The 15460-nt window shown below is 38.5% G+C and overlaps 1 protein-coding gene and 1 long non-coding RNA gene across 4 annotated transcripts in view; one reads left to right on the top strand and one right to left on the bottom strand.

The window, feature by feature from the left end:
- Positions 1–8174, bottom strand: part of LOC119516801 — an 84368-nt gene extending 76194 nt beyond the window's left edge. The window contains exons 1-2 of the long non-coding RNA XR_005213376.1: positions 8068–8174; positions 7885–7972 (exon numbers count right to left, since the gene is read on the bottom strand). This is a non-coding gene — a long non-coding RNA (uncharacterized LOC119516801). The remainder of the gene's footprint in view (positions 1–7884; positions 7973–8067) is intronic.
- A 266-nt stretch (positions 8175–8440) lies between these two features.
- The window catches only part of FBXO25 (F-box protein 25), a 77061-nt gene continuing 70041 nt past the window's right edge, over positions 8441–15460 (top strand). For 2 of the 3 annotated variants that reach the window (XM_037812598.1, XM_037812596.1), the window contains exon 1: positions 8441–8521. The gene's annotated coding sequence lies outside the window, so the exon portion shown is untranslated. The remainder of the gene's footprint in view (positions 8522–15460) is intronic. The other variant, XM_037812597.1, reaches the window with a different exon arrangement.

Raw genomic sequence — 15460 nt, 5'->3', positions numbered from 1 at the left:
CAACTTTGTTTCATCAAAACCAGTATGGAAGAGTCTGCAAAATGGAAGTCGTAATCTTATGTGGCCTAATCAAAGATATGACATCCCATCACCTTCACCACATACTATTGATTAGAAGCAAGTCACAAAGCCGACCCACATTCAAGGGGAGGGAATTACACAAAGGCATGAATACCAAGAAGCAGGGACAACTGAGGCCATCTTAGAGTCCGCCTGTCACACCAATCATGGCAATCTCATTTCTATTTATAATGTTTGATTTAGGGACGGGTATAAAATGCAACTGCGGACAACATAACACAGAGAGATTTCTTCCAGGATGTTCTGGTAAAGAGCTGCCCTGATTAAGAAAACACACTTCCTTGATTAAGGAAACCCAACTTCCTCTCCTATCAAATATTATCAAGCTTGTAAATGATGTCTGGATGTGTGGCAGCCGTCTTGGTCCTCAATAGGAGCAAACAGATGGATAGAACATGAATCTGATATCATGAGCTGATGAATTAACCAATACTTGGACTGCCCTATTTTAGGAATCAAATGATAGACTTTTCCTCACTGTTCAAGCTTCTTGAGTCAATGGTTCCAATACTACCAAAAAACAAAAGGCATTCTGAGAGATAAATATAGAATTTTTAGGCCATTAGTTCAAGTAAGGAAAGTTATACTTCATCAGAACCTGCTACCATTTTGGAAAGAAGGCATAAATTGTAGAGAATTTTTAGCAGCATTTAGCAATTTCTAGTCAAGTTCCCAAGTATACTGCTTTGGCCATAAACTAGCATCTCTGGAGGCAAAGACAAAGGGAGAAAAGAAAGGTCACTGTCTTCTGTCCATGTGAATATTCTGTAAAATGGATTCTAGCCTAATTTTTACATTGTGAAATGATAACATGGTCATCAATAACTATAATTGAATAAGCAGAATAAAAAGAGTTCATTAAAATGTCACTGCAGGACCTCTGGGGAAGATGGTGGAAGAACTTCCAGGGAAGATGGTGGATTAGGGAGCTCCAGAACTCACTCCTCCTCCAAAAACTGCTAGTGGACAAGCAAGAACTCTCTGAAACAATGGTTCTGGGACTCCAGGGGCCAGGGGAGCACTGGACAGCATCCAGGAAAGAACAGGACAAAGAGACTGAGAAACTACAGTAAAGAACTATGAGTAGCTTGCCCCGCAGTGGTGGTCAGTGCCCATCTCCGACTCTTGAGGCAGGCCACTTCACGGTCTGGTTCCTGGCTGGCTGCTGTGGATGGAGAAGGACATGGAAGTCCTCTTCCCCAAGGAACAGGGTGGGCATGGTCGAGCACTGATGACAACTTGTAATCAGCATATTTGGATTGGGGGTGGGGGTGGGTACCAGCTCTGAGCTGCTGTTTTAGCCCACCCTTGACAGGGACCGCAAAAGCCATCGTTTCAATCCTGCCCTTGACAGGGGAAGAGCTGGTGGAGGTTTAAAGGCACAGTACCTCCTTGGGGCTGCACAGTACATTTTGTTGAAGGATACAATCTGCTAGGCAGTACAGTAAAGCACAGCTTTGGGGAGCCATCAAAAGCTTCTTGGCGTCTTTCCTGAACCTCTCCCCCGGGCTCTTTGGAGATGGTCTGTGCCCCATTCACGGGTCCCTGGCCCTGTTTTGGGTGGGAAATACTGATTTGGGTAAGTCCTCTCTGGGATAACCCTCCTCCAAAATCTGCCCTCCAGGCAAAAGCGGCTAGAGGCAATGAAAGGAGTGTAAAAAATCTGTAAAAGCAAAACAAAAACAAACAGAACAGAACAAGATTTCTGCAGAAGGAACACAGGAAAGGGAACTTTTTCTTGGAGGTGAAACAATTGCACAAATAGTACAATCTTAAAAATTGTACTGCATATCCAGGAAACAATCAGATGAAAAAGAGTTCAAAAAAAAAAAAAATCTGATCAGTTAAACACAGGCCATTGTCAAGGCCTACAATAAATTGAACAAAGGGTCAGAGAAGAGCCTCAACACAAAGCCAATCAACAATACAACTCTAGGCAAGAGAGAGGAACTGACCTTCAGAGTAAACTCATTAAGGTACTCAGATGCTTAGAAATCAGCAAAAAATTACAAGCCATACTAAGAAACAGGAAGATATTGCCCAGTCAAAGGAAAAATTAAAACTTTGAGGAGACACAGAATTTGGAACAACTAATCAAAGATGTTCAAATAAATCTCCTAAATCAATTCAAGGAAATGAAAGAATATATGGCTAAAGAGATAAAGGATATTAAGAAGATATATGGTGGGCATAAAGAAGAATTTGAAAGTAAGAAAAGAAACATAACAGAAATTATGGGAATGAAAGGCATAATGGAAGAGATTAAAAATATACCAGAGGCATACAACAGTAAACAGAATCAGCAAACTAGAAGATAGCACAATCTAAATCTTACAGATAGAAGAACAGATAGAGAAAAGTATGGAAAAAAATTGAGTAGGGTCTCAGAGATTTGAAAGACAACATGAAGCATGCAAACATACAGATCATGAGTGTCCCAGAAGAAGAAGAGAAGGGAAAAGGGGCAGAAAGAATATTTGAGGAAATAATGGCCCCAAATTTCCCAACTCTCAGGAAAGACATAAATATACATATCCAAGAAGCACAACGTACTCCGAACAGAATAAATCCCATGAGACCTACTCCAAGACACACACTAATCAGAATGTGAAATGACAAAGATAAAAAAAAAGAGAATCCTGAAAGCAACAAGAGAACAGTAATTCATCACATACAAGAGAACAACCGTAAGACTAAGTGCCAATTTCTCTTCAGAAACCATGGAGTTGAGAAGACAGTAGTATGATATATTTAAGGTACTGAAAGAGAAAAACTAACAGCCAAGAATTCTTTATCCAGCAAAACTATCATTCAAAAATGAGGGAGAGCAGCCCCGAGGATCTGGGGGAAGGTGCGGATGTGTTGGACATCCTCACCTGGACTGGTGTTGATGTTGTCACAAACATTGGGACTGGCGGTTTGATGTGCTGAGCCCTCGAGCATGGGACTTGCCCTTATGAAGCTCATTACCACAAAGGAGAGTCTGAAGTTGTATGTAATGGTGCCTAAGAGTCTCCCCCTGAGTACCTCTTTGTTGCTCAGATGTGGCCCTCTCTCTCTCTCTAACTGAGCCATCTCGACAGGTGAACTCGCTGCCCTCCCCTCTATGTGGGACCCGACTCCCAGGGGTGTAAATCTCCCTGGCAACGCAGAGTATGACTCCCAGGGATGAATGTGGACCCGGCATCGTGGGACTGAGAGTATCTTCTTGACCAAAAGGGGGATGCAAAATGAGACGAAATAGTTTCAGTGGCTGAGAGATTCCAAATGGAGTCGAGAGGTCACTCTGGTGGACATTCTTATGCACTATATAGATAACACCTCTTAGGCTTTAATGTATTGGAATAGCTAGAAGTAAATACTGAAACTACCAAACTCCAACCCAGCAGTCTGGACTCCTGAAGACAATTATATAATAATGTAGATTACAAGGGGTGACAGTGTGATTGTGAAGACCTTGTGGATCACACCCCCTTTATCTACTGTATGGATGAGTAGAGGAATGGGGATAAAAACTAAAGGACAAATGGGGTGGGATGGGGGGATGATTTGGGTGTTCTTTTTTCACTTTTATTTTTTATTCTTGTTCTGGTTCTTTCTGATGTAAGGAAAATGTTCAGAGATAGATTGTGGTGATGAACGCATAACTATGTTATCATACTGTGGACAGTGGATTGTATATCATGGATGATTGTATGGTGTGAATGTATTTCAATAAAACTGAATTTAATAAAAAAAAAATGAGGGAGAGTTTAAAATATTCACAGATAAACAGAAACTGAGAGAGTTCGTCAATAAGATGCCTGCCCTATAAGAAACACCAAAGGGAGTTCTGAAGGTTGAAAGGCTTGCAGTAGAGTGTAGAAATTAAGATTATCAGAAGGGTAAAAAGAGAGACAAAAAAAATGATATGACATATAAAATCAAAGGAGAACATCGGTGAAGTGAGTATTGCCTTACAATAATAACTATCAATGTTAATGGATTAAACTAACCAATCAAAAGACACAGATTGGTAGAACGGATTTTAAAAAATATGATCCATCTATATGCTGTCTACAGGAGACTGACCTTAGACCCAAGGATACAAATAGGTTGAATGCAAAAGACTGGAAAAAGATATTTCATGCAAACAGTAACCAAAAACAAGAGCTGGGATAGCTATACTAACATCAGAAAAAAATAGACTTTATATTCAGAACTGTTATAAGAGACAAAAAGGGTACCACATATTAATAAAAGAGTCAATCCACCAAAAATAAATAACAATTTTAAATATTTATGCACCTAAACACAGCACGTCAAAACGAGACAAACACTAGCAAAACTGAAGTCAGAAATAGTCACTGCTACAATAATAGTTGAAGACTTCAGTACACCACTTACATCAACAGACAGAACATATAGACAGAAGATCAATAAGGAAAAAGAAAACTTTGAATAATATGATAAATGAACTAGATCTAACAGAGATATAGAGAACATTGCACCCCAAAATAGTAGGATATACCTTTTTCTGAAGTGCACATGGATCATTCTCTAGGATAGATCACATGTCAGGTCACAAAACAAGTCTCAGTGAATTTAAAAAGACTGACATTATACAAAGCATCTTCTCTGAGTATGATGGAATGAAGCTTGAAATCAGTAACAGGTTGAGAACGGGAAAATTCACAAATGTATGGAAGTTAAACAACACGCTCTTAATCAAATCAGTGGGTTAAAGAAGACACTGCAAGAGAAATGAGTAAATACCTTGAGACAAATGAAAATGAGGACACAACATATCAAAACTTACGGGATGCAGCAAAGGCAGTGCTGAAAGGGAAATTTATAGCCCTAAATGCTTATGTTAAGAAAGAAGAAAAAGCTAAAATCTAAGACCTAAATGCACACCTGAAAAACTAAAAAAAGAAGAGCAATCCATATCGAAAGCAAGCAGAAGGAAATAATTAACAGAGTAGAGCAGAAATAAATGCATAAGAGACATAGCAAATGTAGTGAAAAGGTCTAATATAAGTGTAATTAGAGTCCCAGACTGAAAAGAGAAAGAAACAAGAACAATAATTGAAGATATAATAACTGATAAATTTCCAAAACTGATGATGACATTAAGTCCCAGATTCTGGAAGCACAGAAGCAGGTCCATGCCTACAAATATAAGTGCTGTCAGAAAAGCAGCCAGAAAAAAAAAAAAAAAAAAAAAGATATACTACTTTCAAAGGAACAACAAGATTAGTAATCTATGTGAAATGATTGGGAAAGTTAAAAAAGCTCTATAAATATTCTTTATACAACATAAAATTTTTAGCATCTAACTATATACCTACTATATACCAGATACCATGCTAGGCACTGGCAATTTTATTTTTATTCCTGCAAAGGTTGGTCAGTAAAAGTTAGACATTCTGGTTCATTCAAGAACGTCAAATTTCGCTAAAACCCCTGCACTGGCGTTGACTTCCTCTTACCCTCTACAGGTCTATTTCTTTGTCCTGTATCCCTAAATAACCCTTCAGTAAAATATTCTGTGTTGCTCAGAAACTGCCTGGGACTGGCTGTTAGCCATGGCTCTTGATAGCAGTGTTCCTCAGACAGGAATGAAAATTCACTGAATGTGGTATTGGGAAAATAAACTGGGATGAAAGTGAGAAACGCAAGGTTTTAATCCTTCTGAGCTTCAATTTCTTTAACTATAATATGGTACATCTTCTCATATGTCCTGTACATATGATGATTTTGTGCAAATTTAAAAAATTTTCCTAAGTGGATGCATTCCTAAGTCTTGACCAACAGAGTGCTGGCTGAATTTCAAAGCCCACTACCTCATTTATTCATCCTGGCTGAATGTAATCAACATGCTTTGCCAGCTTCCTCTCCTTCCAAATGCCACCATTTGAACTTAATTTTATACATATTTTGGGAGGGGGAGAAAAAATATCTAAGTCTTTCTTCAATCTTTCAGTTTTTGGTTATTAAAAAACAATACATCACTGGGAGAAAGCCACAGAAGCAAGAAGCTGAAAGCAACAAAACAGGAAGAGAAGGGAGAGACCAGCAGATGCCATCATGTGCCCTGCCATGTGACACAGAAGGCCAGGATCACCAGCAACTGTTCTTCGGGAAGAAAGTATCAGCTTGATTCCTTGATTTGGGCATTTTCATGGCCTCAAAACTGCAGAGTCAGGACTGCTACCTCATTCCTACTTCTTCAGCACACTTGGACCAGGGCACACTTCAACTTTAAGAGCCATGCCTCATGGCCCAACTGTCTCTGCAGATAAAGCATATAAAACGAGGCACAAACTCAGATTCTCCAGCAAGGAACTCAGTCTCTGCTACTCTAGAAGAGGGCTTAACAACCACCAATGGAATCAAAAAAAATGAAGATTCTGCTGGTAACTCTTGTACTCAGTCTGGTTTGTGCTGACCAGTACGACCCACCTGAGAAACAGGTGATTAAGATTACAGGAGAATGGAACACCATTTACGTAGCATCCAATAACATAAACAAGATAGCTTATAATGGCCCACTTTGGGTAGGATGGATACTGATAATAGAAGCAAAACTCTCCTCTTCACTTTTTACATCAAGGTTAATGGTTAATACCAAAAGGACACTGCAAAGGGAGTGAGAACAGAAGACCAAAAATACAAACTTGACTTCGATGGAAAAAATTCTCAAAAATTGTTTATTCAAGTAGTTCGTACCTGATATTTTATATTGTCAATGTGAATGAGAGCAGTAAAACCATGCATATGACTATCCTCAAGGTAAGAGGCAATGATGTCAGTGCCCAAGAATATAAGAAGTTTGCTGAAGATACTATCAAAATGGGTATTTCAATAGAAAATATCTTAAAAGTCATTGATACATATACCTGCCCTAAAAACACTGATCAGAAGATAATGACATGAAGAATAGAAGCTACACCATCTTCTGAATAGCATCACAATCATCAATGAGAACATATACAGCCTTTGCTTTCAAATCATATATTATTCTATCCAAGGAAGCCATGATATTTACCCCATGGCCTTCTTCCACTCAATTATTAAGCTCTGTTTTGTTACTTCTAAGTGAATAAATAAACCGATTTAATGCATATACCAAAAAAATAATACATCACCGTAAAATATTCAAATAACAGAGATGTGTTTGAACAATGAAGACTCAAAACTACATAAGTAGAGAGAACAATGTGTAAAGATGTTAGGTTATATTATTATACATATTTCCTATGACTATACAAACACATAGATTGTTGCTATTATTTCACAAAAGTAGGATTGTACTATGCATACTGTTCTGCAACTTTCTTTGTTTTCCTTCCAATATATCTTCTACATCCTTCCATGTTTGTACATATGTATATACCTCATTCTTTTTCATGTGGTAGTCCGTTGTATGGAATATACCATATGTTTACTTAAAATATACCAGAATTTATTTAATCATTCCCTTGTTGATGGACACTTGTTTTATTTCTAACTTTTCACTAGCAAACATTTTATTATCACTATCAAAAACAGTACATCCTTGTACTCTATTTTTGTGCACTCATATGCATATTTTCCAACCATAAATTCCTAGATGTGAAATGCTGGTTTCCAAGGGTTTGAACACCAAAGAACAGACACCAGCAAAATGTTCTTCAAAGAATTCTATCAATATACACTATTCATACAGTATTTCTTTAAATTCTATAGATAGATGGGGGGTGGGGATGGCCTTTAAGGATCTTAAGTCAGTATAGATCCACAAAGACTGTAAATGGTGTTATTATGCATTGTGAGACTCACCAGAACAATAACGAATGTAAGAGCAGGAAATACAGCACACCTTCAGCAGTATCAGATTTAAGGGTCATATTTCACGACTTCCCTCAAACTGTTAAAACATAAAGGATAAATGTAAGGGCTTCTATTTTGGTCACTCTCTAAGTAATGATAAATTTCATCAGCATTATTAATCATGAACCTGACCTCTTAGAATACATGAAAAAGGACAATCCTGGGTGTGAACCAGCAGCTTGGCCATGTACCTCACTGTTGGACACAGACAAGCATTCCAACCCGGAATTTCATTCCTGCCTACTCCCAGGAAAGTCCCAAGTCCAACCTCAACCCCGCGCCCCAACCCCGCCCGGAATGATCCCAATGTCTGCCTACTCCCGCTTTTCCTCCCCTGAGCAATCAGGGCACGCTCAGAGCTGAGGCGGGGCAGCGATCACTGAGCATGCGCCCAACGCGCAGGCCGGCCTCCGTGACAGAAGTAGCGAGCCTCTCGTATTCCTCTGCCGGGGTAGCAACACAGCCACGCGGAGGCCGCGCCGGCCAATCAGCGCGGTGCGGGGGCGGGGATTTCCCTCTCGGCGCTCCCAGGGTAAGAGCTGGTGACTTCCGGCAATAATCCCGCGACGCGGTGGCCGCCTGTCAGGTAGGGACTTAGGCTGCCTCGCTGCTGGAGAACGCGGGGCCTCTGCAACCTACCCTCGGGCGCTCGCTTTATGGCCTCTGCCTCCGCCAGTAGCCGCATCTCCTGCGCGTCCTCGGCCGCCTCTGGCTCTCCGTATCATGCTGGGAGACCCCTCGCCATCCACCCCCTCCCGTCTGGGTCTGGGTCCCCACCCCCTCCCTCTGCCCCTACGCTGCGCCTCCATCCCCTGCCTACTTTCCCGGGACCCCACCTCCACCCACCCCTCCGGGGCCATCTTCCTCCCGGTGCTCTCCACCCGCGCTTCCATCTTTGTGTTCGCCCACTTCTGTTAGTGACTCCCTTTGGGCAGCTCCGGGGCGTTTCCTCCCTTCCCTCTACCCGGCGACCTTCCCGGCTGCTGTGCCCGGGCCCATCTCTGCCGGCTCCTTTACGTCCTCCGCCCACCCTTCGCCCCTTTCTTGTCTTCTCTTTCTCCCGTGGATACCTGACTCGTTACTCCCGCCCCCTGCCCTCTTCCAGTCCACTTTGTCCCTCGTCTGTTTTTTAAAATCAATCTCTATTTCTCGACTCCTTTTCTGCAGTTCCAGCGTCGTCTTCTTCCTTAAATTTTCTCTCTTGTTTTTATTGAAACTGACACTTCGAATTTTGCCTCTTTCCCCTAACACGAAGCTCAGTTTTGGCCTTTACTCCAGTTAGATTCCATCTCTACCCTTGGGCCGATTGAAACACGTCTTGAAAACCCAGAAATCTAGACAACTGTTTACTGCCCTGTAAAGCTCCCTCTTTGCTTGCCTTTCCAAATCCTTACCATACAGCCCTCATTAAAATACAGATTTCTCTTACTCTTTCATATTTCATTTTTTCCTCTCCTTTGTGTGTTCTCCATTTCCATAAAGCATCTGCGATTATCTCTCAGGCCTTCTTACAAGAGATCCCTTTCCCAAGTCTCAGCCCTAAATTTGCCATGTCTTAATTTCTGTGCAAGGGACTAGCCTTTCTGATCAATAAACAATTGATCCTAAATTGTTTGACCCTAACTTGCTTGGAAATATTGTTAGGAAAAGAAAGAAAAATTAAATGCTTCTCTAATTGAGGACCATTCTTTATTATCCCAGAATGATGAAAATTATTTTCTCAAAATCTATATTGAAAAAATATGAAATAAAGGGGAAAATAAACTCATCTGAATATGAAATTGCCTTGCTATAATATTACATTGTAACTTTAAAAATTTATGTTATGTATAGCTCATGCTCTATACCTATAGCTATTACTGTTTTGATGACCAATTTATTAACTGCCATAAGCAGTGGTTACTCCATTTCCTTTCCATCTACCTTAAAAACAAATAGCAAAACACATGTTGCCTTTAAAAATGTATTAGTTATGTTTCCTGTCATGTTTTCCTTGTCTTAGTGCTTTTATATTGAGTGATTATTACTTTAAATCATATCTAGTGATATGTGTAATATATGTGAAAAATTTTAAAAACTATAATTTTATGGCATCTCTTTTCATCAGGTGTTAAACAATTATTTTTATAAAAATATGGTGGTTAAGAGCATAGACCCTGTAATGACAATGCATGATTTTAAATCCCAGCTCCACCACACTCTTCATCTCAGTTTCCTCGTACATAAAATAAAGAATTGAACCTGTAAAATGGGATATTTCCTACCTTATAGGTTAATGTGTTTGAGGACTAAATGAGATAATACATGTAAATTGTTCAGAGTAATGCCTAGCCTACTGTAAGCTCTAGTAAAAGTTTGCCATTATTATTATCATTATTTAAGAAAAAGTAAGCCTGTTGAAGGAAGGACATTCCTTAGTTCTGATTCTTTCATGCCAGGGGTTTCCACTGGCCGATAACTTCATAAGTCCTGTTCTGCCCCAGTACCTCACCCCAATGTCCTGCCATATGAAATAGAGAATAGGGAAGATTTAAGATAATTCAGCCTTATATGATATCTGTCATCAGTTGTCGTAAAATGTGCTTAAAAATGGGAAATTATACAAGCTGTTTCACAATTGAATAGATACCCTTTGAGTGGTAGCTCTTACACATTTAATAATTTTTGGGAGTAATTTCTAGTTTTTATTTTTGTATTTGGGAATTCTCAAAACAAAAGTTTTTTTTTTTTTTTTTTTTTTTTTTTTTTTTAATAATCATTTTATTGAGATATATTCACATACCACGCAGTCATACAAAACAAATTGTACTTTCGATTGTTTACAGTACCATTACATAGTTGTACATTCATCACCTAAATCAATCCCTGACACCTTCATTAGCACACACACAAAAATAACAAGAATAATAATTAGAGTGAAAAAGAGCAATTGAAGTAAAAAAGAACACTGGGTACCTTTGTCTGTTTGTTTCCTTCCCCTACTTTTCTACACATCCATCCATAAACTAGACAAAGTGGTGTTTGGTCCTTATGGCTTTCCCAATCCCATTGTCACCCCTCATAAGCTACATTTTTATACAACTGTCTTCGAGATTCATGGGTTCTGGGTTGTAGTTTGATAGTTTCAGGTATCCACCACCAGCTACCCCAATTCTTTAGAACCTAAAAAGGGTTGTCTAAAGTGTGCATAAGAGTGCCCACCAGAGTGACCTCTCGGCTCCTTTTGGAATCTCTCTGCCACTGAAGCTTATTTCATTTCCTTTCACATCCCCCTTTTGGTCAAGAAGATGTTCTCCGTCCCACGGTGCCAGGTCTACATTCCTCCCTGGGAGTCATATTCCACGTTGCCAGGGAGATTCACTTCCCTGGGTGTCTGATCCCACGTAGGGGGGAGGGCAGTGATTTCACCTTTCAAGTTGGCTTAGCCAGAGAGAGAGGGCCACATCTGAGCAACAAAGAGGCATTCAGGAGGAGACTCTTAGGCACAAATACAGGGAGGCCTAGCCTCTCCTTTGCAGCAACAGTCTTCCCAAGGGTAAAACTTATGGTAGAGGGCTCAACCCATCAAACCACCAGTCCCCTATGTCTGTGGTCATGTTAGCAACCATGGAGGTGGGGTAGGCGAATACCCCTGCATTCTCCACAGGCTCCTCAAGGGGGCACTACATCTTTTTTTTTTTTTACAAAAGTATTTTAATTAAAATAAATAAATAAAACCCTAGCAGTTCAGGTCTTTAGCAAACAGATAAATTTTCATAAAAAGTGATGGGTTGTCATTATTCCAGAATGATGTAACATTGTTGTCTTACTTACAAAATAAGATGCCTCAGATTGGGAGTAGTTTTGGAAAGTTGAGACCCAGGCCTTTTAAAGTGTCTTTTTAAATTTTTTATATTTTTGGCTTTTATTAATGGTTTTTTGTTTTGTTTACCAAATCATCTTCTAGTCTGTGCTTTAAACTGTATAAATTATATACTTTAAAGTAAAACTTCATTGTGATGCAAAGAACATAACTTTTGTTCTTTGTCATGTTATGACATATCTGGGAGATACACAACATCTACGTAGATGCAGATCTTCTATGTTGAAAATAAAACCTTGCAGATGAACTGGTGTCATATACCCCCTACCCATATCGTGGCCCATTAACTGCATTTTGCACCTTCAAACCCATAGAAATACAGCTGAAAATTTCAGTTCAAACTTATTTCTTCCCAAGTTGTTAAAGTCAAAATGAGTTATCTGTAGAGTTTTGGTACTTGTAAAAGAATTGGTTATTTTAACTGGAAACACCAAGCTGGTTTTTAATTTTACAATGGAAACTGTAAATGGTGAGTGGGTGTAGAGGCAAATATATAGATATGCTGTGTGCCACCTGGTTTTAAGATATTTGTTAGCTTAGGGTACAGGGATGGTCATTGGGCAGTCATTTAGATAGGAGAACGTCAGCAAGAAGTTTCTGTTGCCTAATTAGTTGTTTTTTTCTGTCTCCATTCTCCTACTCAATCTATCCTACAGGCCCTGACAAATTATTATTCTCAAAACAGTAGAATTATATGTGAATGTGGTTAAACGGTAAATTTTAGGTTGTATACATGTTAATAGCATAAAAAATTTCAAAAAAAAAAAACAACATAGGACTGTACAACACAAACATTGAACCCTATTGTTAATTGTGGACTATAATTAATAGTATAATTTAAAAATGTTCTTTCATGAATTATAACAAATGTACCATACTAATGTGAGGTGTTTAGAATAGATTGGTAAATGGGAACTCTGTATTTTGTGCATGATTTTTCTGTAAACCCACAATTTCTCTAATTAAAAAAATGGGTGTGCATGGGGGTAACCAGTGCTCTGCTTGTGTCAATATATTATTCAAAAACTTTTAATTACTTAGAGAATAAAGTTCAAACACCTTGGATATTCAGAGTTCTCCATGATCTAGCTTCTAGTCATTTCCTCCCATAAGATTTCTCCATTTCAGCCAACCTGTTGTGCTTAGTTTTCTCAGATGTGTCACAGGCATTCTCTCCATACTTTTTCATCCACTATTCCTATGATTAGTATTTTTTTTCCTTGCCTTTTCATTTTCTTAAGATCTTACCATGCTTTAAAGCCAACCTTACTGTCCTAGTTTCTATTCAAAGCCTTCCCAGATAATTTGCTTTTTACTCTAAATTTCCTTTAGTTATTCTCTGTATCACTCATTCAGTACTTAATATTACAAGATTGCTATTATATTATATTATATTATATTATATTATATTATAAATATGTATGTATGGTATATGGTTTGGGGTTTTTTGTTTGTTTAGCTACTGTTACTTTTATAGTTCCTCATCTAGATTGTATACCCTTGAGGGTAGGACACATAGCATAATAATACATTTATTAGGTGCTCAAATGTCTATCACTGAAGTAATCCTGTATTTGTTCTGTCAGCAGTATTTTTCAGGGTTGCCACTTGATTTTTTTAACACAGAATTCTGAAGCCACAGTTTCGATAGGATACTGAGAAATACTTTAGCAATTGTCAGAGATGGTCCTTAATAGCCATTTTTCCATTGCTTGTGTTTTGAGAGACTAAAGTTGCCATTTAAACATCATCTGCTATATCACTGTCATTGCCTTCTTTCCTAGGAATCTTTTCTGGTTTATAACTGAACCTTCATGAAAAGTAGAAAATCAGATTCATACAATTAGAGACAACCTTAGATAATTCTGTGGATTGACTGAATATGGGTGGTGGCTTTTGCATTTTAGGATGATCAGTAGTTTTGAGAAAGGTCTTCTAGGGCTTATTGTAATTCTGCTGAGATTTAAGGAACATTTTAAAATTATCTTCCAAAGCAGGAATTTAAATTAATCAATATATGACTGAAAAAGATGTGTTCTGATTATAAATTAGTTTAGCAAAGTTTTTGAGATCATCTTGGTATAAAATTACTTTTGTTGAAGTCTACCTAATTTCCTTCCTAAACATTTTTTATCTCCTTGTAAGACAACTTAATAGCCTCTTTAATAGCCTGCTTTTTGTTAGTCAGATTAAATATAGTTCATAACTAATATTTGAACACTTCCATTACCACTATACTCTCTGTGGTGTAAATATTCCACATTAATGAAATACCCCAAGTCTGTTTTGGACATGAAATTAATATAACACCTTACTCTATTGAAACTATTTTTGCTTGAGTCACCAGCTATGTTTCTATAGCTAAATTGAATGTAAACTATTTAATTCTCTTTATATATGACTTTATTTTAAATAACAGTTCCTCTCTGTTGATCATTTCTTTCTTAAAATACATTCTTCTCTTGGCTTCCAACTTTCCCCCACCACCACTTTGGTCCTTTTCAGTTTCCTTTCTTGGCTTATCTGCTTGTCCTTAAATGTTGGTGTTCCTTAGATCTTTTCCTCAGCTCTCTTCTTTTCCCACTCTACAGTCTCTCTGTCTGTAATATCATTCCCATGGCTTTGATTACTGTCTTAACTGCTGATGATTTTTACATCTTTCTCTTCCATCCAACTGTCTTCTGAGTGATGGATTCTTATATTCATTCATGCATTCAATACATATTTATTAAGCACCTGTTGTTTGCCTGATATTGTTTGAGGTAATTGGCATACAGAATTGAAGAGGACATTGCATTCTCTTGGAGGGAAATAGTAAACACATAACTAAGAATTTCCAACAGCACTTCTTACTATAGAATTATAAGAAAACAGCAGAGAGACTGCTACCTGTGGGGCAGAGGGGCAGAGGAAGGGAGCTCTTTGGACAAGGTAGTCAGCAAAGGTCTTTCTGGGAAGGTGGCATTTTGAATCAGCAATGTGAACATGTAAGGCAGTTCTTAGCCCTCATTGTCCATAAGAATCATCTGTGGAGCTCAAAAAAAAAACTTATACTTGGTCCCCATCCCTAAATGTTCAGATTTATTTGATCTGGGATGGGGCTAAGTATTTGTATTAAAAAAAAAAAAAAAACCTTCCCAGACTGCGATGTTAGTGCACAGCATGGGTTGAGAACCTCTGAACAAGAGGAAGAGAGTTCCAAGCAGTAGGAAATATTTGATGTCTCACTACCCATAGAATTGTAAGCTTTGTAAAGGTAAATTTATTTTAAGTCATAATTTTTAGACCTAGAGCCTAGTATAGTGCCTATCACCACAGTTTATTATTTATCTTTTCTTGGTTGTCTCACAAGCATATCAAACTTAACAGGCATGTCCAAAATGGAAATCAGCATTTCTTTTACCTCCCTTCCCTAGACAAAACACTTCCTGTTCCTTCTGTAATTCTTATCTCAGAGCCAGGTGCCAAAAATCAAAACCTGGGTATCTTTGGTTTCTCCCTCACAAAATCAGTCTTCAAGCACTATTTGATTCTACCTCCTACATATTTCTAGAATCTCTGCTCTTCTCTCAAATCCTTTTGCCACCATACTCTCTCACCTTTTTAACGCCAACATTTATTAGCCACCCACCCTAACTCTTCTTTGATCCAGGTGCTCCCCCC

The sequence above is a fragment of the Choloepus didactylus genome, chromosome 20, assembly GCF_015220235.1.
Source record: "Choloepus didactylus isolate mChoDid1 chromosome 20, mChoDid1.pri, whole genome shotgun sequence".
NCBI classification, from domain to species: Eukaryota; Metazoa; Chordata; class Mammalia; order Pilosa; family Megalonychidae; genus Choloepus; species Choloepus didactylus.
The sequence above is the reverse complement of the archived record's forward strand: the minus strand, read 5'-3'. Positions and strand labels throughout refer to the sequence as shown.